The sequence below is a fragment of the Rhinopithecus roxellana genome, chromosome 7 (genome assembly GCF_007565055.1).
Source record: "Rhinopithecus roxellana isolate Shanxi Qingling chromosome 7, ASM756505v1, whole genome shotgun sequence".
Lineage (NCBI taxonomy): Eukaryota > Metazoa > Chordata > Mammalia > Primates > Cercopithecidae > Rhinopithecus > Rhinopithecus roxellana.
This window is the reverse complement of record NC_044555.1, coordinates 116,185,121-116,206,337: the sequence shown is the minus strand read 5'-3', so window position 1 is coordinate 116,206,337 and position 21,217 is coordinate 116,185,121.

The following is a 21,217-nucleotide window of genomic DNA, read 5'->3' as shown; positions in this document are numbered from 1 at the left end:
ATCCTGTAAAAATACAGAGATAGATAATTCATGGAAATCCTAAATAAATGAGCTTCATATAAAAAGCCCATGTACCAATTATCTGTGATCTAAAACTAAGTAAGCTCTGAAAGTAATATGGAATCACATTACTTATTTTTATTTTAGTAGCGACATATTAGAGATAAATTCACCCTTAGTCTCTCCTGTTTATTAGCGTTTTAAACTTGTATTTGATATAATAAAATTATCTCAAGATGTGAATTTCACCAACAAACAATGAAAACATATTAAACTAGATAAAGCAGCCATGATAAATATGTCTTTAATATTGCTAATTTAAAAACAGTTTTTGCCATGCCTTGAGGGCACCAGAAATTGGGTTTTAACGTCTTTGTTCTGTTTTCCATAGAGGTTGTACTAATTTACATTTCCACCAGTGGTGTACAAGGATTCCCTTTTCAACATATCCATGCCAACATCTATTGTTTTTTGACTTTTTAATTATGGCTGTGTTTGCATAGGTAAGTGGAATCTCATCGTGGTTTTAATTTGCATTTCCCTGATGATTAGCAATATTGAGTATGATTTTATGTTTGTTAGTCATTTGTACATCTTATTTTGAGAAATGTCTATTTGCATCCTTTGCCTAGTTTTTGATGGGAATTTTTTTTCTTGCTGATTTAAGTTCCTTGTAGATTCCAGAAGTTAGTCTTTTTTCAGATGCATCGCTTGCAAGTGTTTTCTCCCATTCTCTCTGTTGTCTGTTTATTATTTCTTTGGCTATGAGGAAGCTTTTCAGTTTAATTAGGTTTCATTAATTTTTTTTGTTTTTGACGCATTTACTTTTGAGGTCTTATTCATGAATTCTTTGCGTAGGTCAATGTCCAGAAGAGTTTTTCCAATGTTATCTTCTAGAATGTTTAGGGTTTCATGTCTTAGACTTAAGTCTTTGATCCATCCTGAGTTGCTTTTTGTATAAGGTGAGACAAACGGGTCCCATTTCACTCATTTACATGTGGCTTCCCAGTTTTCCAAGCACCATTGTAAATAGGATGTTCTTTCCCCAGTTTACGTTTTTGTATTGGTTGTTGAAGATTAGTTGATTGTTAGTATTTTGCTTTATTCATGGGTTCTCTATTGTGTTCTATTAGTCTATATGTCTCCCTATTTTTATACCAGTACCATGTTGTTTTAGTAACTATAGCCTTGTAGTATAATTCAAAGTCCAGTAGTGTGATGCCTCCAGATTTGTTTTTTTTTTTTTTTTTTTTTTTTCCTCTTAGAATTGCTTTGGCTATTTGGGATCTTTTTTGATTCCATATGAATTTTAAGATTGTTTATCCTAATTCTGTGAAAAAATGATGTTGCTATTTTGATGGGTATTGCATTAAATCTGTAGATTGCTTTAAGCAGTATGATCATTTTGACAATATTTATTCTTTCAATCCATGAGCAAAAATGTGTTTTCATTTGTTTGATTTATCTATGATTTCTTTCAGCAGTGTTTTGTAACTTTTCTTGTAGAGATTTTTCACCTCTTTGTTTATTTCTACATATTTTAGTCTTTTGCAGCCATTTTGAAAGGGATTAAGTTATTGGTTTGATACTTAGCTTGATTGTTGCTCCTTTATAGCAGTACTATGAATTTGTGTACATTGATTTTATAATCTGAGACTTTACTGAAGTCATTTTTCAAATATAGGAGTCTTTTGAGGAATTGTTAGGGTTTTCTAGGTATACTATCATATCATTGTGGAACACCAGTAGTTTGACTTCTGCTTTTCACGTTTAGATGCACTTTATTTCTTTCTCTTGCCTGATTGCTCAGACTAGGACTGCCAGTACTAAATTGAATACAGGTGTTAAAAGTGGGCAGCCTTGTCTTGTTTCAGTTCTCAGAGGGAATGCTTTTAACATTACCCAATTCAGTATGATGTTGCCTGTGGGTTTGTCATAGATGTCTTCTATTATTGTGAGATAAGTCCCTTACCTTGTGAGGAAAGTGCCTAGTTTGTTGAGGGTTCTTACATCAAGGGATGCTGGATTTTATTGAAAGTTTTATCTGCATCTATTGAGATGATCATATTGTTTGTGTTTTTAATTCTCTTTACATGATGAATCAGTTATTGAATTGCATATGTTAAACCATCCCTGCATTCCTGGGATGAGACCCACTTGATTATGATGTATTATCTTTTTGATGTGCTGATAGATTTGATTACCTGGTATTTTGTTGAGGATTTTTGCATTTATGTTAATGGGGAATATTGAGCTATATCTTTTTCTTCTTTTATTCTGTCCTTTTCTGGTTTTAGTATCAGAGTGATACTGGCTTCACAGAATGATTTAGGGAGAATTCCCTCCTCTCAGTTTTTGGGAATAATTTTCATAGGATTGGTACCAATTCTTCTTTGAATATCTGGTAGAACTTAGTTGTGAATTTAACTTGTCCTGGGGTTTTTATGTTGGCAATATCTTTTTTACTGTTTCAATTTTGTTAGTTGTTATTCATATTTTCAAAGTTTTTATTTCTGCTTGATTTAATGTAGGAGGATTTTATATGTCCAGGAATATATCCATTTCCTTTAGGTTTTCTAGTTTGTGGACATAAAGGTGTTCATAGTAGTCTCAAATGATCTTTTGTATTTCTGTGGTGTTCATTGTAATGACTCCATTATCATTTCTAATGAACCTTACTTGAATCATTTCTCTTCTTTTTTAGGTTAAACTAGCTAATGGTCTCCTAGTTTTGTTTATCTTTTTAAAGAACCAGCTTTTTGTTTCATTGATTTTTTTGTAACTTTTTTTGTTCGTTTGTTTCAATTTTATTAAGTTCTGCTCTGATCTGTGTTATTTCTTTTCTTCTGCTAGCTTTAGGTTTAGTTTGTTCTTATTTTTCTGATTTATTCAGGTGTGACAGTAGGTTGCTTATTTGTGATCCTTCAGACTTTTTGATGTAGGCATTTAGCACTATAAATTTTATTTTTGGCACTGTTTTTGCTGTATCCCAGAGGTCTCAACAACTTGTGTTGCTGTGTTAGTCCATTCTCATGCTGCTAATAAGGACATACCTGAGACTGGGTAGTTTATAAAGGAAAGAGGTTTAATTGACTCACAGTTCAGCATGGCTTGGGAAGCCTCAGGAAACTTACAATTATGGCAGAAGGGAAAGAAAACATGTCCTTCTTCACATGGTGGTAGCAAGGAGATGTGCTAAGCAAAAGAAGGAAAAGCCCCTTATAAAACCATCAAATCTCATGAGAACTCACTCCCTATTATGAGAATAGCATGAGGGTAACCACCTCCATGATTAAATTACCTCCCACAACACATGCAGATTATGGGAACTACAATTCAAGATCAGATTTGGGTGGCGGCAAAGCCAAACCATATTGTTCCACACCTGGCCCCTCTCAAATCTCATGTCCTCACATTTCAAAAAACAATCATGCCCTTCCAACAATCCCTCAAAGTTGTGAATTATTCCAGCGTTATCTCAAAAATCTGAGTCCAAAGACTCATCTGAGATAAGGCAAATCCCTTCTGCTTATGAGACTGTAAAATTAGAATCAAGTTAGTTACTTCTGAAATATAGTGGGGGTAAATTCACTGGGTAAATACATCAGTTCCAAATGGGCTAAATTGGCCAAAACAAGTGGGCTACAGAGCTCATGAAAGTCTGAAATCTAATAGGGCAGTTATTCAACTGAAGTTCCAAAATGATCACCTTTGACTTCATGTGTCACATTCAGGTCATGCTGATGAACGAGGTGGGTTCCCATAGCCTTGGCAACTCCATTACTGTGGCTTTGCAAGGTACAGCTCCCCTCCTTGCTGTTTTCATGAGCTGACTTTGAGTGTCTGCAGCCTTTCCAGGTGCACAGTGCAAGCTGTTGGTGGGTTTACCATGGTGTGGTTTGGAGGACAGTGGCCCTTTACTCACAGTTCCACTAGGCAGTGCCACAGTAGGCACTCTGTGTGGGAGCTCCATCTCAACATTTTACTTCTATGTTGCCCCGGCAGAGGTTCTTCATGAGGGTTCTGCCTCTGCAGCAAACTTCTGCCTGGACATCCAGGCATTTCCATACATCCTCTGAAATTTAGGTGGAAATTCCCAAACCTCAATTCTTAACTTCTGTGCACTCACAGGCTCAACATCATGTGGAAGCTGCCAAGTCTTGGGGCTTGCACCCTCTGAAACAATGCCTGAGCTGTACCTTGACCCCTTTTAACCATGGCTGGGGCAGCTGGGATACAGGGCACCACATCCCTAGGATGCACACAACGAATTTTTTTTCTCCTAGACTTCCAGGCTTATGATTGTAGGGGCTACCACAAAGGTCTCTGTCATGCCCTGGATACATTTTCCCCTTTGTCTTTTGGATCAACATTTGACTCCAAATTATTTATGCAAATTTCTACAGCTGGCTGAAATTTCTCCACAGAAAATGGGTTTTACTTTTCTGTCGCATTGTCAGACTACGTATTTTTCAAACTTTTATGCTCTGCTTCCCTTTTAAACAAAAGTTACAATTTCAAATTAGATCTTTGTGATTACATAAAACTGAATGATTTTAACAACACCCAAGTCACCTCTTGAACACTTCGCTACTTGAACATTTCTTCTGATAGATAACCTAAATTATCTCTCTCAAGTTCAAAGTTCTACAGTTCTCTAGGACAGGGGGAAAACGCCACCAGACTCTGTGCTAAAAGATAGAAAGTCACCTTTGGGCCAGGCACGGTGGCTCATGCCTGTAATCCCAGCACTTTGGGAGGCCGAGGCGGGCAGATCACAAGGTCAGGAGTTTGAGACCATCCTGCCGAACATGGTGAAACCCCATCTCTACTAAAAATACAAAAAAATTATCCGGGCATGATGGTGGGCACCTGTAGTCCCAGCTACTCAGGAGGCTGAGGCAGGAGAATGGCGTGAACCCAGGAGGTGGAGCTTGCAGTGAGCCAAGATTGCGCCACTGCACTCCAACCTGGGTGACAGAGCGAGACTCCATCTCCAAAAAAATAAAAGTCACCTTTATTCCAGATCCCAACTACTTTCTTATCCCCATCTGAGACATTCTCAGCCTAGACTTCATTGTCCAGATCACTATCAGCATTTTGGTCAAAGCCATTCAACAAGTCTCTAGGAAGTTCCAAATTTCCCACATCTTCCTGTTTTCTTATGAGCCCCCCAAACTGTTCCAATCTTTGCCTGTTACCCAGTTCCAAAGTCACTTCCACATTTTCAGGTATCTTTACAGCAGCACCCCACTACCTGGTACCAATTTACTGTATTAGTTTGTCCTCATGCTGCTAATAAAGACCTATCTGACACTGAGTGATTTATAAAGGAAAGAGTTTTAATTGACTCACAGTTCAAGATGGCTGGGAAGGCCTTAGGAAACTTACAATCATGGTGGAAGGGGAAGCAAACATGTCCTTCTTTACATGGCAGTAGCAAGAAAAAGTGCCAAGCAAAATATGAAAAAGTGCCTTATAAAACCATCAGATCTTGTGAGAACTCACTCACAGCATGAGGGTAACCACCCCCTATGATTCAATTACCTCTCACCGGGTCTCTCCTACAACAGGTGAAGATTATGGGAACTGCAATTCAAGATGAGATTTTAGTGGGGACACAGCCAAACCATATCAGTCACCATTATCATTCATTTCAAATATTTTCAAATTTCCATCTCAATTTCATTGTTAACTCCAAAATTATTCAGGAGCATATTACCTAATTTCCATGTACATGTATAGTTGTGAGGGTTTCTTTTGGAGTTGATTTCTAGTTTTATTCCACTGCAGTCTGAGAAAAATTTTGATATGATTTCAACTTTTATAAAAATTATTGAGACTTGTTTTGTGGCCTATCGTATGGTCTGTCTTGGAGAATGTTCCATGTGCTGATGAGAAAAATGTATATTCTTCTGTTTGTGGATAGAATGTTATTTAAATATCTGTTAAGTCAATTTTTTCAAGAGTGTCATTTAAATGCAGCATTTCTTTGTTGACTTTTGTCTTGATGACCTGTCTAGTGCTGCCAGTGGAGTATTGATGTCCCCCACTATTATTGGGTTTACTGCCTATTGTATTTCTTTGGTCTAGTAGTAATTCTTTTATGAATCTGGAAGCTACAATGTTAGATGCATATAATTATGGATTGTAATACCTTCTGTTGGATTGATTTTTTTATCATTATATAATGCCTTTTTAATCTTTTTTCTCTTTATTGATAATTTTTGTGGATACTTAGTAGATGCATATATTTATGGGGTATAGGAGATGTTTTGATACAAGCATGCAATGTGAAATAAGCAAATCATGAAGAATGGGGTATCCACCCCCTCAAGAATTTATCCATTGATTGAGTGGCAAACCATCCAATTATACCCTTTATTTTAAAATGTACAATTAAGTTATTATTGACTACAGTCAGCATGTTGTGCTGTTAAGTAGCAAAATTTATTCATTATTTCTGACATATTTTGTACCTAGCAACTATTTCCATGTTCCCTGTCCAGCCTCCCATTACACTTCCAAGCCTCTGGTAACCATCCTTATACTCTCTATGTCCATGAGTTCAATTGTTTTAATTTTTAGATCCCACAGATAAGTTAGAATGTGTGAAGTTCTTCTTTCTGTGCCTGGTTGATTTAACTTAACATAATTGTCTCCAGTTCCATCCATGTGGTTGCATATGACAGCATCTCATTCTTTTTTATGGCTGAATATATGCCGTTGTGTATATATATCATATTTTCTTTATCCATTCATCTGCTGGAGGACACTTAGGTTGCTTCCCAATCTTATCTGTTGTAAACAGTGCTACAACAAATACAGGAGTGCAGATGTCTCCTTGATATACTAATTTATTTTCTTTTGAGTACATACCCAGCAATGGGATTGCTGGATCATATGGTAGCTCAATTTTTAGTTTTTGAGGAACCACCAAAATGTTCTCCATAGTGTTTGTACTAATTTACATTCCTACCTACAGTGTGTAAGTGTTCTTCACGGTCTGCCAGCATTTGTTATTGTCTGTCATTTGGATATAAGCCATTATAACCAGGTTAAGATTGTATACCATTGTAGTTTTCATTTGCCTTTCTCTAATGAGCAATGATGTTAGGCATCTGTTCATGTGCTTCTTTGTCATTTGTATGTCTTCTTTTCAGAAATACCTATTCAAGTCTTTTGTTCATTTTTTATTTGATTTTTATATTTGTTTTCTTATAAAGTTTCTGAGCTCCTTATATGTTCAGATATTAATCCCTTGTCAGAAGGGTACTGTGCGAATATTTTCTTCTAATCTATGGGTTGTTTCTTCACTTTGTTGATTGTATCCGTTGCTGTTCAGAAGCCTTTTAATTTTAGGTGGTCCCATTTGTCCATTTTTGCTTTGGTAGCCTTGTGCTTTTGGGGTATTGTTCAAAAAATTATTACTTAGACCAATGTCTTAAAGATTTTCACCAAAGTTTTCTTGTAGTAGTTTCATAGTTTGAGGTCCTACATGTAAGTCTTTAATTCATTTTGATTTGATTTTTGTGTAGGGGTCTAGTTTCATTCTGCCTATGGATATCCTATCTTCCCAGCATCACTAATTGAAGAGATTGCCTTTTTCCTAGTGTATGTTATTGGCACCTTTGTTCAAAATGAGTTCACTGTAGTTGTGTGGATTTTGTTCTGCATTCTTTATTCTGTTCCATTGGTCTGTGTGTCTGTTTTCATGCCAGTACCATCCTGCTTTGGTTACTGTTGCTCTTAGTAAAATTTTAAAGTCAAGTAATGTGGTTCCTACCATTTTGTTCTTTTTGCTCAGGATAGCTTTGACGATTCTGTGTCTTTCATGGTTCCATATAAAGTATAGAACTTTTCTTTCACTTTTTGTGAAAAATGTCATGGTATTTAATAGGGATTGCCTCGAATCTTCAGATTGCTTTGGGTAATATGAACATTTTAACAATATTTATTCTTGCAATTCATTACCATAGAATATTTAAACATTTGTTGATGTCCTCTTCATTTCTTTTATAAGTGCTTTGTAGTTTACATTATAGAGATATTTTACTGTTGGCTATTGTAAATAGGATTACTTTTCTATTTTACATTATTGATTGTTGGTCTGTAGAAATGCTACTGATTTTTGTACGCTGAATTTGTATCCTGCATCTTTACTCGATTTGTTTATTGGTTATAATAATTTTCTTGTAGAGTCTTTAGGTTTTTCCAAATATAATATCATACCATCTGCATTCTTGCTTAGGGTTAAAGGATTGTTTTGAATTAGATATAGCAAAGGTGAAGGTTTAAACAAATGATGGAAGGATTGTAAAAATTAATCTTGCAAAAGTAATTCCATGTGTGAAAATATTGACTAAATTCAAAAGGGTATTATATAATTTTTCTGTAAATTAAATATTGAAATAAAAGCACAACATGGTACTTTAAAAGGCATTAATCTGCTCTTTAGCAAAATTCATAAAGGGTTATAAAAGGTTTTTGCTTTTCAAAAATTTCTGAGTCATCATTTTGCAAAATAAATAATTTACAGTAACCTGCAATTCTATTTAAAAACATCAAATGTTTTACACCTGTAACATATTTAACAGGCTTCCCAAAAATCTAACTTCACTTTCAAAATTATCTTTCCTGATGCCTAGTTTTTGGATGCTACAGAGGGCCCCTGGAATATCCAAAAGAGAGGTAAACAGGATTATCTGACATATTTAGGTACATGAGATCACCAAAATCAATCTTCTTTAGGTTTTATTTTGGCGAATAATACTAATATATGTTCCAAAACTGTATGAGATTTCTAAAATTCTAATGTCTATATTATCAATCATAATTAAACTTATTAGGTTAAGTTTTTGTAAACCATGAGGATAAGCAAAATTTTGTTAATTGTGTTCCTAACTGTAACTACCCTGGATATTTTCTTATGCAGACAATTGGTGTCTTGTTTTAATTCTTTTAAAAAGATGGCTTGTAATAAGTTATAGAAATTTGGTTTTCCAATTCAGGTTTCTAATAACTTTGGAGATTGTGACATTGGAATAAAGGAAAATGTACAGGACTCATGAAGAGCTTAAATGTTCACAAATATCAAGCAAAACAGGTTAACTGAATAGACTGAACTAATAGAAAACTGGAGTAATCCTTTTGACTTTTGCTTAGAACATTGCTGATCTTTGTTTTGTTTTTCAAAATCAAGGAAACTTATTTTGAACTACTTACAGACACTAGTAATTGAGTAAGGTAAACTCATGTGAACAAAATTTGGAGCATGGTTTTCTCCCTCTCTGCCTGACTTGTCCAGAATTTGGAAACTAGTTGTGACTATTCTTAACTCCAGGCAGTATACTTGCTTGCATCATTGCAATAAGAACCCATTTTCTTTTGCAACAGGATGCAACTGGAGAAACTGGTGTTTTATCAAGGCTTTGACTGAAAGAGTATGCTACCCTTTAATGAGTCAAGCTTGAATTGCAAAGCTGATTAGAGCCTCTTGGAAAAACTGGCCTTGTATTTTTGTCTGCGCAGTCCCTGTACAGGGTTTCTGACCTGTAGTAAGTAAAAAATGTAACTCTCTGACAGGCCCAGGACACTTAAGTTTATCTTGGGACCTTACGAAGAGAGGATCACCCAACTCACAGGTATTGGAGGATACAAACCCATGACCGGGCTCAGCTTTCAAAGGTCTTACCTGAGATTCCTTGTGGAAGAGAGTTCCATCAAAACCAATGTAAAAGGCCTATGTAGAAATAATTATACTTGCTGCACTGTATGAAAATAATCAGGCCAATTATAAGACTAGTCTATTTTGCAAGCAACTCAGTCTTATCATGATTATTTTTTTAAATAACGACTGGAAATAAATTATGTTTCAAACCTTATACATTTGTCATTAAAATCTAGACTCATTGTTTGTTTTAAAGTTTTTGCCTACGTTTTACAGTAACCCTGCTTGTTCCTGTGAACCAACCAGTAATCTCCAGCTGCAGCTCAAAAAGAACAAACGTGATGGATAATGTAGAAATCTGGATTAATATTCTAGTTGTGAGCAATTATCCTGGAAATACTGCTGGGGGATGGGAATAAACAGTATGCCCAACACCCAGAGGTTTCCTTTTTGGGAAAGTAAGACCAAGAGAGCTAACCAAAGCCAAGCACAATGCATCCAAATCTTAGCAAGCAGAACTATAGCCACCAGTTATCTGAGCATGTCACAGGACATCCTTTTGTCTTCCTTGTTGGAGAAGAACTCAATTCCAAAGCTTCGCCTTAGCGTTCAGCTTATGATAAGGAGCCCACACAACCCCCTGAAACACATTTTTGTACCAAACTCAATTCCAAGCTTTGGGTCAAAGGTCCAGAAAAGACAATTGAATATGAAAGATCCAGAGGCACATGATAGCAGATGTGAAAAGGTACAGAGCAGGTGAATGTGACTGATTCCTGCTGATTAGGCCAAGCTTCCCATTTCATGGATAAAGGTCATGCTAGCATCCATGGCATAAATGAGATCTTGGAAATTCAAAGGCTACTGAATAGCAGGGGAGATCAGGTATATGTGGGTAAGAGCAGATAATCTCACCCCCAGATCCCCTTGTTAACATAGGTGAAAGCTGCTTTGTCACCCATGGGCGGTACCCTGTCGCACTCACCAGAACTCAGGGATACAATAACAGAAGAAAGAAAGAAGAATGCCTCACTTTCTCTCCCTCATGTACCCTGGGTATTTGCTAGGAATGGAAATGAAACAGGGAGACCTGCTCCTCTCTTTCTAGATGAGTAGCAATCCATCTTCTATCTGTACCTCTTTCAAATGTATCCTGAATCCCTGGGACTCTTCTGAACAACAAAAGTGTCTTTTTTTTTTTTTTTTTTTTTTTTTTTTCTTGTTCCCCCTCTGTCCTCTCTTCCTTGATAGATAATTGTATTTCTGTACTATGGGATACTCCTCTCAGATGCAGCCTCCAAACTGGGAAGAGTTAATTTCCAAAACCTTAAAATGGTTGGCTTAGGATTGGGCTCAGGGGAGGAAAACCCAAAAGCCCAACATGGCAGCAAGAGGATAAAAGTTTTATTTACCAGTTGGGCTTTTGGTGCTCCCTCCCTGTACAAACTGGTAAAAGGCCTCGAGATTTTTGAGCTGTCCTCACCACCTCTTGTTTCATTTTTATACATGTTTTCTAATAACCTGGTTGGTCTCTTCTCGCCTTCAGGCCATCAAAATCCAAATACTCATGCAATTCAAGCCTCAGATAATTGCCTCTTTTTCTAGGAACCCTTAGATAGACCTCTGAGGGTAATCTGGCTGCTGTTTTTTCAAAACAACATCCTCTGTCAACAGTAAGCAGTTAAGATCGGTTTTTGTCCTTATCTTTGTCCTTATTCTAATGGCAGTTATATGTACTTCCTTAGAGAGGGCAATGATAGAGATAGGAGACAGCTAGGATCTCTGGCAAAACCCTGCCTTGGAGCCTAAAATAGCCTAAAGGCTGAAAATCTGTACTGCTGATCCCAGATGAAGCCCACAATTTCCTGACTAATTCTTTCTGAATAATGCCCACTTGGCTCTTCATTACTTATGCAAATGCTCCACAGGATGGAGCCTTGGGAAGTTTGTGCCCTTTGCAGGAAGGAAGAGCCTGGTCTTTACTGTTGCTATGTGATAACCTAGAGTTCAATCTATGAGGCAGGAAACCTGCTAGCAGGACTCTCTCTCGCTTTGCTGAGAGTTATTTTTCCTCTTTCGACTTTGCCCAGTAAATTCTGTTTTCCTCAACCTTTTATTTGTCCACAATCCTAATTTTTTTCTGGTCATGTGACAAGAGCCAGGAGTTAGCAGAAGTAGAGAGAAAGTTCTGTGTAACCCTCACATTTAAAATCATGCCTTTTCAAGAGTTTCCCAAAGTCTTAACTCATTCTAGCATTAACTCAAAAGTCCAAGTCCAAAGACCCATCTGAGACAAGTCAATTCTGTTTTGCCTATGAGCCTGTAAAGTCAAAAGAAAGTTAGTTATTTTCTAGATAAAATAACTAGATAAAATGGGGGTAAAAGCGTTGGTTAAATACACCTGTTCCAAATAGAAGAAGCTGGCCAGAACAAAGCAGCTACAGGCCACATGAAAGTCTGAAAATCAACAAGGCAGTAATTAAATCTTAAAGCTCCAAAATAATCTCCTTGGAATCCATGTCTCACATCCAGGTTATGCTGATGCAAGAGGTGGGCTCCTGCAGCATTGGGCAGCTCTGCACCTGTGGCTTTGCAGGGTACAGTCCTCCTCCTTGCTGCTTTCATGGGCTGGCATTGAGGGTGTTCAGCTTTTCTGTGTGCATGGTGCAAGCTGTCAGTCGATCTAGCTTTCTGGAGTCTATATGATGGAGGCCCTCTTCTCATAGCTCCACTAGGCAGTGCCCCAGTGGGGACTCTGTGGGGGCTCCAAACTCACATTTTCTTTTGTACTGCGCTTACAGAAGTTCTCCATGAGTGCCTGGACCCTGCAGCAAACTTCTGCCTAGACATCCAGGTGTTTTCAAAAATGTTCTGAAATCTAGGTGGAGGTTCCCAAACCTCAATTCTTGACTTCTGTGCACCCACAGGCTCAACACCATGTGGAAGCTGTCAAGGCTTGGGGCTTGCACCCTTAGAAGCCATGCCATGAGTTATACCTTGACCCCTTTTAGCCATGGCTAGAGCAGCTCGGACACAGGTCACCAAGTCCCTAGGTTACACATAACAAGGAGGACCTGGACCTGGTTCAGGAAATCATTTCTCCTTCATAGGCCTGCAGACCTGTGATGGGAGTAGCTGCCACAAAATTCTCTGATGTGCCCTGGAGACATTTTCCCCATTGTATTTTCTATTAGCATTCAGCTCCTCATTACTTTTGCAAATTTCTGCTGCTGGCTTGAATTTCTTCCCAGAAAATGGGTTTTTCTTTTCTATCGCACTGTCAGGCTGCAAATTTTTCAAACTTTTATGGTCCACTTCATCTTGAATGCTTTGCATTCTTAAGTTCAAAGTTCCACAGATTCCTAGAGCAGAGCAAAATGTCACCACTCTGTTTGCATAGCAAGAGAAATGGTTACTCCAGTTCCCAAAAAGTGCCTCATCTCCATCTGAGACCAACTCAGCCTGGACTATATTGTCCATATTACTATCAACATTTTAGTCAAAGCCATTCAACAAGTCTGTAGGAGGGTCCAAACTTTCCCACATCTTCCTGTCCCAAACGGTTTCAACCTCTGCCTCTTACCCAGTTTCAAATTTGCTTCCACATTTTGGGGTATATTTATTGCACATCCCCACTCCTGGTATCAATTTACTGTATTAGTTCATTCCCACACTGCTAATAAAGACATACCTGAGACTGAGTAATTTATAAAAGAAAGAGGATTAATTAGATCACAGTTCCACATGGCTGACAAGGCCACACAATCATGGTGGAAGGTGCAGGGGAAGTAAAGTCACATCTTACATGGTGGGAAAGACCAACCCCCATGATTGAATTACCTCCCACTGGGCCCCTCCCACAACACATAGGAATAATGGGAGGTACAATTCAAGATGAGATTTGACTGGGAACACAACCAAACCATATCAACCTTTTATCTTTATCTCATACAATTATATTTAACTGTGCCTCCAGACCAATGTTCAGTAAAAGTGTAACAAAAAGTATGGGACAGGATTCTTTTTCCTTAATTTAATGAGAAACTTCTAATGTTTCCCCATATACAATCTTTGGGGTTTTATTAATTGTCTATTATTAGATAAAACATCAATATTTACTTAGTAGATTAAAATAACATGCACTTATTAATTCATAGTGTCGGTGAGTCAGTTATGGCATTACTATGTCCTCTGTTTAGGGTTTCAGGAGTTTAAAATCGAGTTGTTGGCCATGCTGGATACTCATTTTCAGGTACAACTGGCCAGTGTGCTTCTTAGCTCATTCAGGTTGTGTCAAAATTTATTACCTTGGGGTTGTAGTAATGAAGTCTCTGGTTTTATGTTGGCTGTGTTCTGGAGGCTGGCCTCCACTCTTAGCAACATTCACAGTTCTTTGTTTACTACATGGGCTTTCCAGTAGGGCTACTTACTTTATCAAGGTAGAAAGAATAGTCTCTAGAGAAAAATGCTAGCAAGATAGTCTTAAATAAGGTAACCTAATCACAGGAGTGACATGTTCACTTTTGCCATATGTGTTGCTTAAAATCGTAACAGAGATAAATATCATGGAGGTTGCCACTTTCTAGTTTGTTTGCTTCAGTGTTTATATATTTTATTACTAGATTTCTTAGTTCAAGAATATAATAAGTTAAATTTTATAATATGTTTTTACAGCATATTTAGAAATGCACAAAAGATTTTCCTCTTTTGATATATTAATATAGTGACATAAGATTGCTTAATACCAAGCAACCTTTGCATTTCGGTAATGAATTCAACTTGGTTGTCACATAATTGTGGCTGGATTCAATTGCTAGTATTTTAGCTCTAATGTTTACATTTATGTTGATAAGTAATATTGGTCTATATTTTTCTTTTTGTGCAATAATTGTTAGGGTTGTTGTTTTTGTCAAGGTAAAAAAGAGTTCATAAAAATCATTTGAAATATTTCTTCTTTTCTTAGGCTCTGGAACGATTTGCATAGTGCTATAGTCATCTGTTTCTTAAAGGTTTAGTAAGAAAGATTAACCTGTGAATCCATCTGTACCTCATGTGGTTTGCAGAAGTTTGCTATTTTACAGTTTTATTTGTTTTATGGCATTTGATATTTAGATTGTCTAGCTCTTAAGGTATCTGTTTAAATTTATGTTCACTTTTATTTGCATAGAATTTAGAAAAGCAGCTAATAATATTTCCTTTAATTTCTTTCATATTGTGGTTATTTTCTAATTATTTTTTATTTTATATGTTTCTGCTTTTGTTATTTATATGATAGCAATAATTATAATTTTACTGATTTTTTAAAGAACAATGAGTCTTAAATTCACTTAATTTCTTTCATTTATTTAATTTTCTGTTTTCATATAGTCCATTATCTTTTTTGTATCCTCTACTGTTTTTAATTTTGTTTTACATCTTTTGTAATTATTCCATCATTCTTGAACATTCCATTGTGTCTCTTTTATTCTATTTTCTCTTTGCATTGCAGTTTTAGAAGCTTCTATTGGCATTTTTCAAATTCACTAATCCTTTCCTTGGTCATTGCTAGTCTGTTAATCCATCAAAGTCATTCTTCATTTATCTTATAAATGTTTACTTCTAGAATTTTCTTTTTATTTTCTTCTTAGAGTTTCAATCTACATTATTACATTACCTATCTGTTCTTGCATGTTGACTACTTTTTCCATTAGATTCCTTAGAATATCATAGTTCTAGTCTGATAAATCCAACATCTTTGCCATATGTGGGTCTAGTCCTGATGCTTACTCTGTTTCTTCCAGGTGTATCTTTTGTGTTTTAGTATGCCTTGTAATTTTTGTTAAATGCCAAACATGATGTATTGGGAAAAAGAAACTGAGGTAAGTAAGCCTTTAAAGTGAGGGCTTATGTTTATCTAACTATGGATTAGGCTGTGTTTGCTGTTTTTCTTAGTTGTGGTTGGCAGAGGTTAAAATTTCCTCTGCTGCCCTTGTTTTTTGTCTCTACTGTCGTCTTTTGGTTTCCCTAGAGACTTCTTAAATAAGGTCTGAGATTAGCAGTTCTCTCTACTGTATTTCCCTAATATTATATAGGAGCCCGACTAGAGTGGTGCTAAAGAGTGGGGGAGGGAAAGCATTTTATAATCCTAAAATTAAGTCTCAGTATTTTAGTGAGCCTGTGGCTCTGGCTGTGAATTTCACCAGTACTTCTCAGTTTTCCTTCCCCATCTTAATTGAGACAGAAAGGCTACATGGGGCCTGAGTTTGGCATTCCACTTTCTCACATGGAGGCTAGAGCATTCAGGATTTGATATTTCCCTTCCCCTGTATCAGGTTTGCTCTGGTATAATCACAATTGTTTTAACTCTGTTAAAATAATTTATCTTGAAGGCAGGCCTTGTTAAGAATGAAATGTTCGGAGATTGTTTCAAAATGGCTACTTTTCTCCTCCTGCTTCCAGAAGCTGAAAATGATGTTTCTCTTGTCTTCATTGTGAGGATATGATAGGGCTTTTGGAGGCAAACCTGACAAGTATGTGGATGTCTCCCTAAGACAGGAGCCCCCTGGAGTGTTTAAGTCTTAGCTTTGTGCATGCTGAGCTTCTAGCAATTCATTAATTAAAGTTCAAGTTTTCCTAACACAGTACTGGCTCCAGAGGCCGGCTTCTACTCATGGGCTTATGCTCTGGTAAACTGTGATTCTCTAAATCCACCTGTCTGTCTTTCTAATGTGGGGAGCAACATTTTACCTGTGACCTGAATTCTTTGAAGTATCTAAAGAAAGTTATAGAGTTCCAAACTATTCAACTTTTGTTGTTGTTTTGTAAGGATATGAATAATAAGTACCAAGTTACATAAATTCCAACCACAAACGAAAACCACCTCATTCTTTCTATTAATATGTAAGTCCATGCTTTTTCCTCTGAGCATTTCTTTAGCTATATTTCTACATGCTATTTTATATAGTAGTTTGATTATAATTCTACTCCAGATATTTTACAATTTCAGTGTTTTTCCCAATTTAATGCAATAAACTTCTCAAGATATTTTTAAATATCCAGTAAATAGTATATATTTTCTACACTATTTTTGAATTTTGAAATTTTATGAGGTTTTATTTTTGACTTATATAAAGTAAAATTTTGTGAATGATCCATACACATGTGAAAATAAGGTGTGACTTCTCTTTTTAAAGTATTGATTTCAATTATGTTATTAAAACTTTCTATACTTTTCCTTTTGTCCAGTTTATCTTTCATGGACTGAGAGACAAGTTAAAGCGATGGTTTCTAACGCATTTTTCCATCTTCTGTATTTCTGGTAGATTTTTTGAAATGAAAGTTAATTCTGTGTTTGTTGTAATTTTATTATATTCATTGTGTTTGTATGCTCTGCAAATAAAAAAAAAAAAACACTTTCCTTTTTCTCATATGGCACATTTTTGCTGTGAATTTAACCTGGCCTACCATTAAAATTATGGTCTCTGCTTTGCCTTCTTCTTTTTAAATTTTGCATTTGCCTGTTATGTATTTTCCTATTCTTTTCGAACCTTCTGAATCACTTTGTTTTGTAAATGCCTTGTGTACCACAAATAGATAGATGTTAGTTTGTGATCCAGTCTAGATTCTGGGACCCTTTTTAAATTATAGATGAGTTTTACCTACGTTTATATTTATTGATGAGATACATATGTTTGTTATCTTTTCTGTCATCATATTTATGTTTTTGTCTTTTTATAATATTTAAGGCAACTTCCACTCTATCACATCTGTTTACTTTCATTTGTGTGTTTTTTCTGTTAATTTATTCTAATAGTTATCTCCAGAAGTATAAAGCATCATGTTTTTTACTATCATTCTATTTTTTAGACAGTGGCTATTAACTGTTTAATTTCAATTTTAATATCTCATGTTAATTTCTCTGAACAATGTCAAAATAGGTAAATTTTTTCTTTCTCTTTTCTTCACCACCTATTTTATTGGTAACATAATTTTGTAGCCATATGGTAATTTTAATATACTTAAACTTCTGTTACTTTATTAATATGATGTAAGTAATCTCAGATTTTTACTATGAAAGTGTGGAAATGGAACTGTTCGCTGATTCGCCAACACTTCTATACTTATCTTCCCAACTTTTGTTTTATATGTAATTTGGCTCCCTATATCCATGGATTCTGCATTTATGAATTCAACCAATCACAGATAAAAGTATTTTTTAAAAAATGAATGGTTGGGTTTGTAACTGAACAGATACAGACTTTTTTTCTTCTTGTCATTATTTCCCAAGCAATACAGTATAATAGCTATTTACATAGCATTCACATTGTATTCATTATTATAGGTAATCTAGAGATAATTTAATGTATTTGGGAGTGTGTGCGTAGGTTATAAGAAAGTACCACGCTGTTTTATGTAAGGGACTTGAATATCTGTCAATTTTAGTGTGGAGGGAGGGTCTGAAAGCAATTCCCCATGGAGATCAAGTGGTGACTGTTTATATAAAGGGTTGATAAAATATATGGTTATTTCTGTAACCATTACCAGTAATAAAATATACTCCATGAGCACGGCTCTTCCTAGTCCCATAGTTTCTCCATTCATCTCTTATTTGGCTGGAGGTTATCCTACAGTAGTTTCTTCAAGGAGAATCCATGGAATCTATATTTCCTTAGTTACTTGGTGTTCAAAAGCATTTTTTTCTGTTGCTTTAATGTTAAAATAAAAGTTGTCAGGTTATGAAATTTTTGTACCTAATTTTCTTTCCCCCAAATTCTGTTAAATCTACTAAATTTGACTATCTTTGTGAAAAAACACTGTGGTCAATATGATATTTTCCCTTTATGAGTACTTTGAACTCTTGCCTATTTCCTAATGAATGATTTGAATCTATTAAATTATTAAAGATACACATTAAGATGTTAACTGCTCTGTTTGATTTTTCCTGAGTCATAGTATTCCCTTTTAATTTGTATATTCAAGTCTTGTTTTATCTGTTGTTGATGTTGTTTTTGAGACAGAGTCTCACTCTGTTGCCCAGGCTGGAGTGCAGTGGTGCAATATCAGCTTACTGCAACCTCTGCCTCCCAGGTTCAAGTGATTCTCCTGCCTCAGCCTCCCAAGTAGATGGGACTACGGGCGTGCACCACTATACCTGACTAATTTTTGTATTTTTAGTAGAGACGGGATTTCACTGTGTTGACCAGGTTGATCTTGAACTCCTGACATCAGCCGATCCACCCGCCTTGGCCTCCCAAAGTGCTGGAATTATAGGTGTGAGCCACTGTGCCTGGCCTCTTGTTTTATTTTTGGAAAATTGTACTGATCATTTTTGATTTTTATGATAGTCCATTATAAAAATACAGATTTTGCATATTGTGGTAGTTTTAAATATGCCCTCAACTTCTTTGACAGATCTCTCTTTGAAGGTGGATCCTAACTAATTCTCTTTCCCTCAGTTTGGGGAGGGACTTCATCTCTCACTTTTAGTGAACAAAATTTGGCAGAAGTAATTGTGTATAACTTCCAAGACTAGGTCATAAAATGAATAGCCTTTTGTGGCTTGATATGTTAGATCACTACCTCTGGGAGTGGAAGCTAACATGTAGTGAGGACACTGAAACAATTCATGGAGAACACCACTTGGGGATTAACTGAGACCTCCCAACAAGAGCTAAAGCCAAATTTCCATCCATGTGAGTGAGAAACTTTGAAAGTGGATATTCCCGACGCTTTCAAGTTTTTAGATAACAACAGTCTCAGATGACATCGCGACTGCTAACTCCTTAGAAACCTTGCTAAGATCCTCCTGAACTCAACACACATAAGCTGAGTAAAATAAATGCTCATTGGTGTTACAGGTATTAGGTTTTGAGAAAATGTGTTACGTGGCAAGAGAAAATTAAAATATACCTGCTAGATCTTTTTTCTCTTCTGTTTATATGTTTCTCTATTGTTCTTTGAACACTTTTATTTACATTCTATTTTCTATTCTAATTTCTATTTTTATTTACATTCTATTTTTGAACACTTTCATATTCTATACATCTCTTACATTATTTTCACTAATAACTTTTGAGCTGCTTCTAATTTCACGTTTTAATTTTGCTATGGTTTGAATGTTTGTGTCCCTCCAAAATTCATATTGAAATTTAATCCCCATTGTGGTAGTATTCAGAGGTGGGACATTTTGGAAAGTGATTAAATCATCAGGGGCCTGCCTTCGTGAACAGGATTAATGCCCTTCCATCTATTCTGCCACATGAGAACTCCTAGATGGTGCCATCTGTAAGGAATAAGCGCTTGCCAGATACCAGAATCTACTAATGTCTGAATCTTAGACTTCCCAGCCTCTGGAACTGTAAGAAACACATTTCTGTTGTATATACATTATGTAGTCTACAGTATTTTGTTATAGAAGCCTGGAATAACCTAGAAAAAGATTTAATATTACTTTTAATGTTTAATATTTTTTTCAGTTTCGTTCCTGAATTCCACAACCCCATACATCATCTTTTTGTTTTTGTTGTTGTTATTATTGTTATTGCCTCACCATGTTTTTAAAAAATTGTTATTGTATTTACTGTCTGAGGACTTTTATATAGAGATAATTGCACCAGTATATTTTAAACATTCATTGTATTATACTTAGTCACAATTTGGTTGGCTCCATCGCAACATTTTCTTTTTTTTTTTTTTTAGCGAGTATTCTTCACCTAATATTTGTTCCTCCTTTTGTGCTGTATCTTTGTAAAGATGCATGGTTGCACTCTGGACAAATTAGTCGCAGGAAATTCGTATACGAGAAGGAGCAGGATTTATTTTATTCTCATGAAGAAGGTTTCTCTTTCTCATAGTTTTGTTTTCTGAGTGAATTCCTTAAGCTTTTACTTCTCTCCACATTTTGCACTAAAAAAACGCCAGACAACAGAGTCTCCTTTTTGTCCATTACCTTACTCATTGAATGCTTTTAGTTATTATGACATTGCTTCTTTGATTTCTCATTCATGCCCGTTTTTAATTCCTGGAACCAAATACAATGGAGAGAAACCAACATTGCCAATCTTTGATTCCATTCCAGTTTTGCAAACAAGAATATGTGTGTATATTTTTACCTATGGGTGTAGTGCACTCAAAGGAGAAATGTGCTCTGCATTTTTTTCTTTGAGATCAGCATTCATGGACTTATTTGTCTGCATCTTCCTGCATACTGTTTGTCCTTCACTATTTTTGTCAGTTTTTTCTTGTATTTTGTGTTTTGAGGTTTCAAATATTTCTTCATGTTTTAAGCATGCATATTGTATTGCTATTTTGCTTTTATATTTTGGCTTTAGGGTGATTTTTTACATGACTGGGGAATACTCAAATTTAATTTGCTGTATTAAATCTGGAGTCACTCAATTGAGGATTTTATTTGAGCCTGTCATGGCATAAATTGTTTCTCTTTTACTGACTACAATTTTGATGTTCTAAGAATTCCTATAAAACACAATTAAATAAACAGGCTGCTAAGTTGACATAGCACCAGCTACATACTTTTCAAGGCCTAATGCAAAATAAAAATGTACTGTC